The sequence below is a fragment of the Rattus norvegicus genome, chromosome 2 (assembly GCF_036323735.1).
Source record: "Rattus norvegicus strain BN/NHsdMcwi chromosome 2, GRCr8, whole genome shotgun sequence".
In the NCBI taxonomy this organism is placed as follows: domain Eukaryota; kingdom Metazoa; phylum Chordata; class Mammalia; order Rodentia; family Muridae; genus Rattus; species Rattus norvegicus.
Genome location: NC_086020.1, coordinates 237,530,891 through 237,538,259, shown reverse-complemented (window position 1 = coordinate 237,538,259; position 7,369 = coordinate 237,530,891). Strand labels below are relative to the sequence as shown.

The window sequence follows — 7,369 nt, the reverse complement described above, 5'->3', positions numbered from 1 at the left end:
GTTTGAGGCTAGCCTGCTCTGCAGGCAGAGTACCAGGACAGCCAGAGCTGTACAGAGAAACCTTGATTCAAAAAACCAAACAACAACAACAACAACAACAAAAGCCATCGCCCCCTAAAAGAATACATAATGTTATAAAGTTCTTTTAACCTGATTCTGGGCCACTAAAAATATCCTTTAAAAGCTAATTATGGGGGCTGGAGAGATGGCTCAGAGGTTAAGAGCACTGACTGCTCTTCCAGAGGTCCTGAGTTCAAAATCCCAGCAACCACATGGTGGCTCACAACCATCTGTAGTGGGATGTAATGCCCTCTTCTGGTGTGTCTGAAGAAAGTTATGTTATACCCATATGCATAAAATAAATAAATCTTTTAAAAAGCAAGCTAATCACTTTCTATAGTTCAAGGACAAGGAAGGTGGAGGCAGGAAATCAGGATATCCTCTGCTACATATCAGAGTCATATGAGCTCCTGCCCCAGAAAAAGCCAAAGCAAACAATTTTGTTTTGTTTTGTTTTGTTTTGTTTTGTTTTGTTTTAACTTGGCATATGTAACTAGATGCATCACACTTGGAAAGCTGAGACAGGAGGATCACTATGATTTACAGTCTAAGACATAGAGTAACACTTTGTCTTAAAAAAGCAATAATCAAAATCAAACACCCCCAAACCAGCTATTTAATTATCGGGTACATGATAGATCTAGTTCTATGGAAGCACATATATGTTGCCAAGTACTATAAATGCTAAATATGTTTGGAGTAAGAGTCATCGTTAAGGCCTGCTTGACTTTATGTGGTGCTAACATTAGTACGTGAACTGAGCTGCCGCTAATGAGTCGGGTATGTTGAGTCCTTATCATTTGGGATAACGAACTGAATGTTGCTAGGGTTGGATAGAACCAGCTGTCACTTGCTCCCTTCTGGAGGGGACGAATGCTCTTCCCAAGAGGACTTTGTCGCCAGAAAGTACCAAGTATAGGTGACATTTAAAATAGCTATGTGATTTGATATAAAAGTTCCACTATTTCTTCTAATACCCTTTACCCCAGGCATCCTGCTAAATGCCCTCCATAGTAAGAATTTATACTTAAATATAACTTCCAACTTTCTAGCCAGTTTTCCTTGATCTTAGCTATACAAAGTGGGTAACAGTTGCTTAGGAATTCATTCTATCATGGTCGATGTCAAAGATGATGCTGAGTTTATGGCTTTTTTTTTTTTTTCAGTTTCACAGAATGAAAACAGTTCTCTAGGGCTGGAGAGATGGCTTAGTGGTCAAGAACTCTGACTGCTCTTCGGGAGATTGGAGTTCAATTCCCAGCAACCACATGGTGGCTCACAACCATCTGTAATGAGATCTGATGCCCTCTTCTGGTGTGTCTGAAGACAGCTGCAGTATACTCGCATACCTAAGATAAATAAATAAATCTTTTTTTAAGAAGACAGAAAAAGAAAACAGTTCTCTACACTATCAAGAACAAACTGAAATCTGAAATCTGTTTTTTGACACCAGAATTAAAAACATCGGTCACCATGAGCAGAGAAGGGAGGGGACCTCTCAAAGGAATAAAACCCAACCCTCCCAGCTCCGAGTGCCTGAATCCAGACGGAAGGTCACTGGCTTCTGTCAAGGGCTCTTGTTAGTTTGTTATTTTAGGGCTGCTCTAGGGAGCTGGCGATATAGGAAAGACCTTGTTCCTACTGGTTGCTATAAATAAGTTGAATCATTAGATCATGTCTTGAAGGAGTTTTATAGAAATACCAGGCATAGCTTCCAGTACAGCCATTTATACAAGCAACTCTTAATGTGTGGTGTCTTGGGAGCAATGCTAAGCCACGTAATAATAAAGGGCGTTACTACTGCTGCTCAGGCATATTTGTGTGACAGATTAGACAGTTTGGGCACCTACTTACAGGTCAAAGCCTGCAGGCCTTGAAAGGAGAAAGCGGGAGGGAGCTCACCCCACCTGGCCTGCAGCACTCAGGCAGCCATGTAATCCCACTGAACCTGTCTGGTAGCTTGGCAGTAAAGGCTGTTGCTGGCAGATAAGACCCTCTTGGGAAGCCTGATAGCTCCTGTCAATAAGGAAACTGCAGAGGGCCAAATTTCCAAGCCACGAAAAGAAAAAAAAAAAATCTCTGGTTTGAAAATGTGCAGATAAACAATCATGACCTTGAGCTGTGGAAAATAGCGTTTATTAAGGAAAGATAGACCACAATTCTTTGCTTTCTAGTAGTCAGTCAGACATATGCAAATCTCTCTTCTCATCCTGACTAGAGCAGCTATTGTTTGCTCCAAGCGGTTGCATCACCAGAGACTGAAGGTCTCTGCGGCCCTTCAGCAGCAGTTTGGACTGTGTGGCAAAGCAAGGCCGATGTTTCACTATTCGGGAGTTACTGCAGACTCCATTTTTGAAGCTCCATGAATGTTCCTCTCTCTTGATGTGGACTAAATCAGAGAGCAAATGACTGTGCCCAGGAGAAAATGAGTTGGGAAGCTAGAGCTGTGGTTCTCAGCCTATGAACTCGCTGGGGTGGAAGAACCCTCTCACAGGGGTCGCGTATCAGATGTCCTGCATATCAGATATTTCCCTTACACTTAATAACAGTAGTAAGTTTACAGTTATGAAGTAGCATCGAAATGGTTTTATGGTTGGGAATCGCTACAACGTGAGGAACTGTAGTAAAGGCCGCATAAGACTGAAAACCACTGGTCTAGAAGAACGGGAGCTGTCTGGGGCTCTGGAAGCCCAGATGTTCACCCAAAGGTCCGTACCACACTCTTCCCCAGGGACGAGAGAGGCGACCCCCAAAAGGGCTGCTGAGTCCAGACTTTACAAAACTCCTGGTCACTGGGAAAGGGATACATTGATGCACACCAAATACCTAAGAAGGGTGACTTGGAGCCTTCTACAGATAAAAGAGTGCAAAGATGTTGCAGAAGGAAGGGAAGGACTGCTGTAATTGGGGCGGGGTGGGGGCTGGAGTGAGGAAGCCCAGGGATGTAGAACGACCCCGCCCCTAACCCCACCCCTCGCCCCTGAGGTCAGTGACTGTCCTCTGCAGATAGCACTGCTCCAGTGTTAAGGCAGTTACTTAGCTTGTCTCTAATGGTCACGGTTTCAACTTGGATAACAGAAGTTTACATAGGAATGAACTCAAGAGAAAAATCCACCAGTGCCGAGGACACACTCAGCTGATGCGGTTCAGTAGGGCTGGAGCGTTTAGAAAGCTTGGGTTTCGTCCCCAGCAGTACAGAAAGCCAGTCCCGGAGGTGCTTGCCAGTAATAATGACACTTGGAGGTGAAGAGGAAGATAGAAAAATTAAAGTTCGTCCCTGGCTGCACAGTGAGTCGGAGGAAAGCCTGGGATAGAGGAGACAATGTCTCAACAAACAATGCTCTGATGGCTCAGGCCTGAAGTCCTTCACTTTGGAAGCTGAGGCAGGAGGATTGCTGAATATTGGAAGCAAAGCAGTTTCCAAGCCAGTGAAACTTTGTCTTAACAAGGCAAAACCGGTTGGGGATTTAGCTCAGTGGTAAAGCGCTTGCCTAGCAAGCGCAAGGCCCTGGGTTCGGTCCTCAGCTTCGGGAAAAAAAAAAAAAAAAGGCAAAACCTTTTCCCAATCTATCATTTATCTATTGAATTAGCTGCTGTATTTTTCTCACACTGTGTGATGGTTTGTATATGCTCGGCCCAAGGAGTTATTAGAAGGTGTGGCCTTGTTGGAGTAGGTGTCACTGTGGGTGTGGACTTTAAGAGCCTCATCCTAGCTGCCTGGAAGCCAGTATTCTGCTAGCAGCCTTCAGGTGAAGATGTAGAACTCTCAGCTCCTCCTGCACCATGCCTGCCTGGATGCTGCCATGTTCCTGCCTTGATGATAATGGACTGGACCTCTGAACCTGTAAGCCAGCCCCAGTGAAATATTGTTTTTATGAGTTGCCTTGGCCATGGTGTCTGTTCACAGCAGTTAAAACCCTAAGACACACTATAATACTTTTCATATCTGAGTAGTTCTCTACCTTTCCTTTTATTGTTTCAGGGTTTGTTTTCTGCTTAAAAGTCCTTTTATCCATGCTTACACTTCTTTACTGCTTACTAATGGGCAAATCATACATATTTACTTTTTTTTTTTTTTTTTGGTTCTTTTTTTCGGAGCTGGGGACCGAACCCAGGGCCTTGTGCTTCCTAGGTAAGCGCTCTACCACTGAGCTAAATCCTCAGCCCCACATATTTACTTTTTAAAAAAATATTTTTTTAATTTTATGTGCTTTCGAGGTTGCCTGCATGTGTGCCCCACACATGAGCTCCTGTGCGAGTGCTGAAAAACCAACTCAGGTCCTCTGTGAGAACAGCAAGTGTGCTTAGTGCTGAGCCATCACCCCCGCTCCATATACTTATACAGCACGATGTTTTCAAACACTAGCACACTCGCATAGAGCAGAATGGCTCAGTCGAGCCTACTAACTAACATGTGCATTTCCCCATGCACGTTTGTGGAACGAACACCTAAGACATAGTCTCAGCCATCTCTTGCCTTCTTTGCAATAGATCTCAACTCGTTCTTCCTACCGACCTGAAATTTTACGAGCTAAATTTGTACTGTTGCTTTTTGATTAATTATTTTTTTGCATTTATCTCACATTCATCTGAAAGTGGTTTCTAAGGTGTGCTAGTCACTTTGCTTGTGGCTATAGCCTGGTACCTGAAAAGAAGGAACTGAAGAGAGGAGAGATTTGTTTTGGCTCTGAGTTTGAGAATACACAGTCCTTGGGGGTGGGGGGGTTCAGGGCAGCAGGGGTGGCCTTGGGACTCACGTAGAATGGACCAGACAGAAGACAAAGAGCAATGGTGGAGTTCTTTGGGCTTTCTCTGTTCCAGGTCCCAGTCTGGACACCTTAACCCTTGGGATCAGTCTTCACTGCTCAGTGAAGCCTTTCTGGAAATGCCATCAAAGGCCATGCAGAGGCGTCTCTGAAGTGAGTCTTAATCCAGTCAAGTTTACGATGAAGATTGGCGTTCGTGCATAGTGGAAGGGAACTTCTTTTTTAAGATTTATTTATTTTAATTTATGTGAATACACTGTAGCTGTCTTCAGACACACCAGAAGAGGGCATCAGATCCCATTACAGATGGTTGTGAGCCACCATGTGGTTCCTGGGAATTGACCGCTGAGCCATCTCTCCATCTCCTTTTACCACATGTACAGTGAGTTATTTGGTGGAGAATAGGCCCTTCTTAAGAGACAGATTAAAGTGTAGCCTTTTATATATACTAACTTACTGTGTGTCCTAGTATCTGGGGCATTTGCAAACTATGCAGTTAAAACACCACAGGCTGAACCCAGGCAGGGGAGATGCTGTCTGCCAACCACTGATACAGGGCTATTGTGCAGGCTGTGGGGATGGCAGTCCTGCCTCGAAGCTATTTCTGCCTTTTCTATTCCGTTTCAATGACTTATTTGTCTATTCCCCTGCCAAGACCATATTGTTCTAATTCACAGGCCTTTGGAGTATTTTGGTATCTGAGACTATTTGGGTGTTTTCCTTTTCTTTTTCTTGGCTATTCTCATATATTTATTCTCACGCTTGAACTTTAAGTCCTGCTTATGTAGCTCTAAAGCGGTGCTTTCATATAGACAATAGAGTTATAGGAGTTTTGAATGATGTTGCAAAAAAGATTTCTCTTTTACGATATAGCTTTCCATTCTCCCCTAGCAATAAAAAGTTTCAGCCGGGCATATAGCTCCTCAAATAAATTCTAAAAATGTCATTGCAGCTTCTGAGTCCTGCCTGAGGTAAACAAACCCACAGGATTCTCACTGACCAGCTGCCCCTGCAGAACTGCAGCTACCCTGCCCTCAGCTCTTAGCTCTCGGTAGGGACCTACTCTGAAGACCTTTCTTCTGGGAGCCAATCAAGGCCAATGCCTGCCTGGCCCGTTTTTTTGTATTGTTGTTGTTTCTGGGTTTGTTTTTGTCTTGATGTGGAGTTGGGGGTGTTTGCATGTATCTTTGTACATTCTTGTGGAAGTTGGAGGTTGATGTCACATATCTTCCTCAATCTGCTAACTGTGTGTTTTGAAGACAGGGTCTCTAGACCTGTCATTCACTTTGTTTGGCCAATATGTCCCATGGATCCTCCGGTCTCTACCTTCCCACCACTGGGATTATGGGTGTGGTGGCACTGTTATTTGATCTCACAGTGACCCCTGAGATTGTGTTACTTACTGGAAAAAAAAAAACTGTTTCTAGTCGGAGAGCTGCCTTTTCCTTTTGGGCTGTGGGCTGAGGAGGAAGGTCAGCTGGGTTCTTTCTCTGTCTCTGAGCTAGCAGGCTTTTACCCCGGCATCTGGCCTCCGAGTCTTCGTTGGTAAAATTCAACAACTGAGTTAAAAAACAAAACAAAAAACAAAACAAAAAACAAACAAACAAACAAAAAAAAACCAAGAGTTGTTGGGACTTTAAATGGGTCCTGGGGATTGAGCCCATATCCTTGTGCTTGCCTGTCAGCAGTGTACCCACTGAGGCTCTGCTCCAGCCCCTGTCTGTTATTTTAAAGTGAACTCCATAGGTTCAGGGCAGTTAAAGAGCCTCTTAGAATGAGTACTAGCTAAGGTCATTGTTGTGACTGCATCCATTTTGAGTGATAGCTCTTTTCTGGATACTGATCCTAAGATCACTCACAGGAAGCCTACTGCTGTCAGTCTCTATGTTACCAGTTCCTAGGTAACTAACCACCCTCAGACCTTCAAGTTCTTGAAGGAGAGCACTTGGATGCAGACATGGTCAAGTATTAAGAGACAAAGAAACAGTCTGAGTTGGATGTGGTTGAACACCTTACCAGTTCGAAATGACCCAAGCTTACAAAGGGAAAAGTGAATTTCTAGGTTAGGGGGGTACGGGGGGGTCAATAATGGTCCCCAAAGGTTCATATATTTAAACATTTATTCCCAGTTAGTGGAACTATTTGGGAAGGATTAGGAGGTGTGGGTTTGTTGGGATAGGTGTGTTACTGGGGTGGGCTTCGAGGTTTCAAAAGTCCACTCCAGTCTTACTCTCTCTTTGCCTGCTGTCTTCTTATTTTTTTTTTCCGGAGCTGGGGACCAAACTCAGGGCCTTGCGCTTGCTAGGCAAGCGCTCTACCACTGAGCTAAATCCCCAACCCTGCCTGCTGTCTTCAAATGAGGCTTTAAGCTCTCAGCTACTGCTTCAGCTGCGCCTTGCCTGCTGCCTACCGATGGCCATAGATAAACCCTCTGAAGCTGTAAACAAGCCCCCCAGTTAAATGCTTCCTTTTATAAGTTGCTTTGAAATAGTGTCTCCTCAAACAGTGACTAAGAAGACAGTTGCTTAAATCACTGGTTGTAT

General features: G+C 44.2%; 1 long non-coding RNA gene across 1 annotated transcript; it reads left to right on the top strand.

Annotated features, from left to right (window-relative positions):
- Window positions 1-3,686: 3,686 nt before the first annotated feature.
- Window positions 3,687-6,258, top strand: LOC134485992 (uncharacterized). The gene is made up of 2 exons (XR_010064491.1): window positions 3,687-3,904; window positions 4,882-6,258. It is a non-coding gene; the product is annotated as an uncharacterized LOC134485992 (long non-coding RNA).
- Window positions 6,259-7,369: the final 1,111 nt, after the last annotated feature.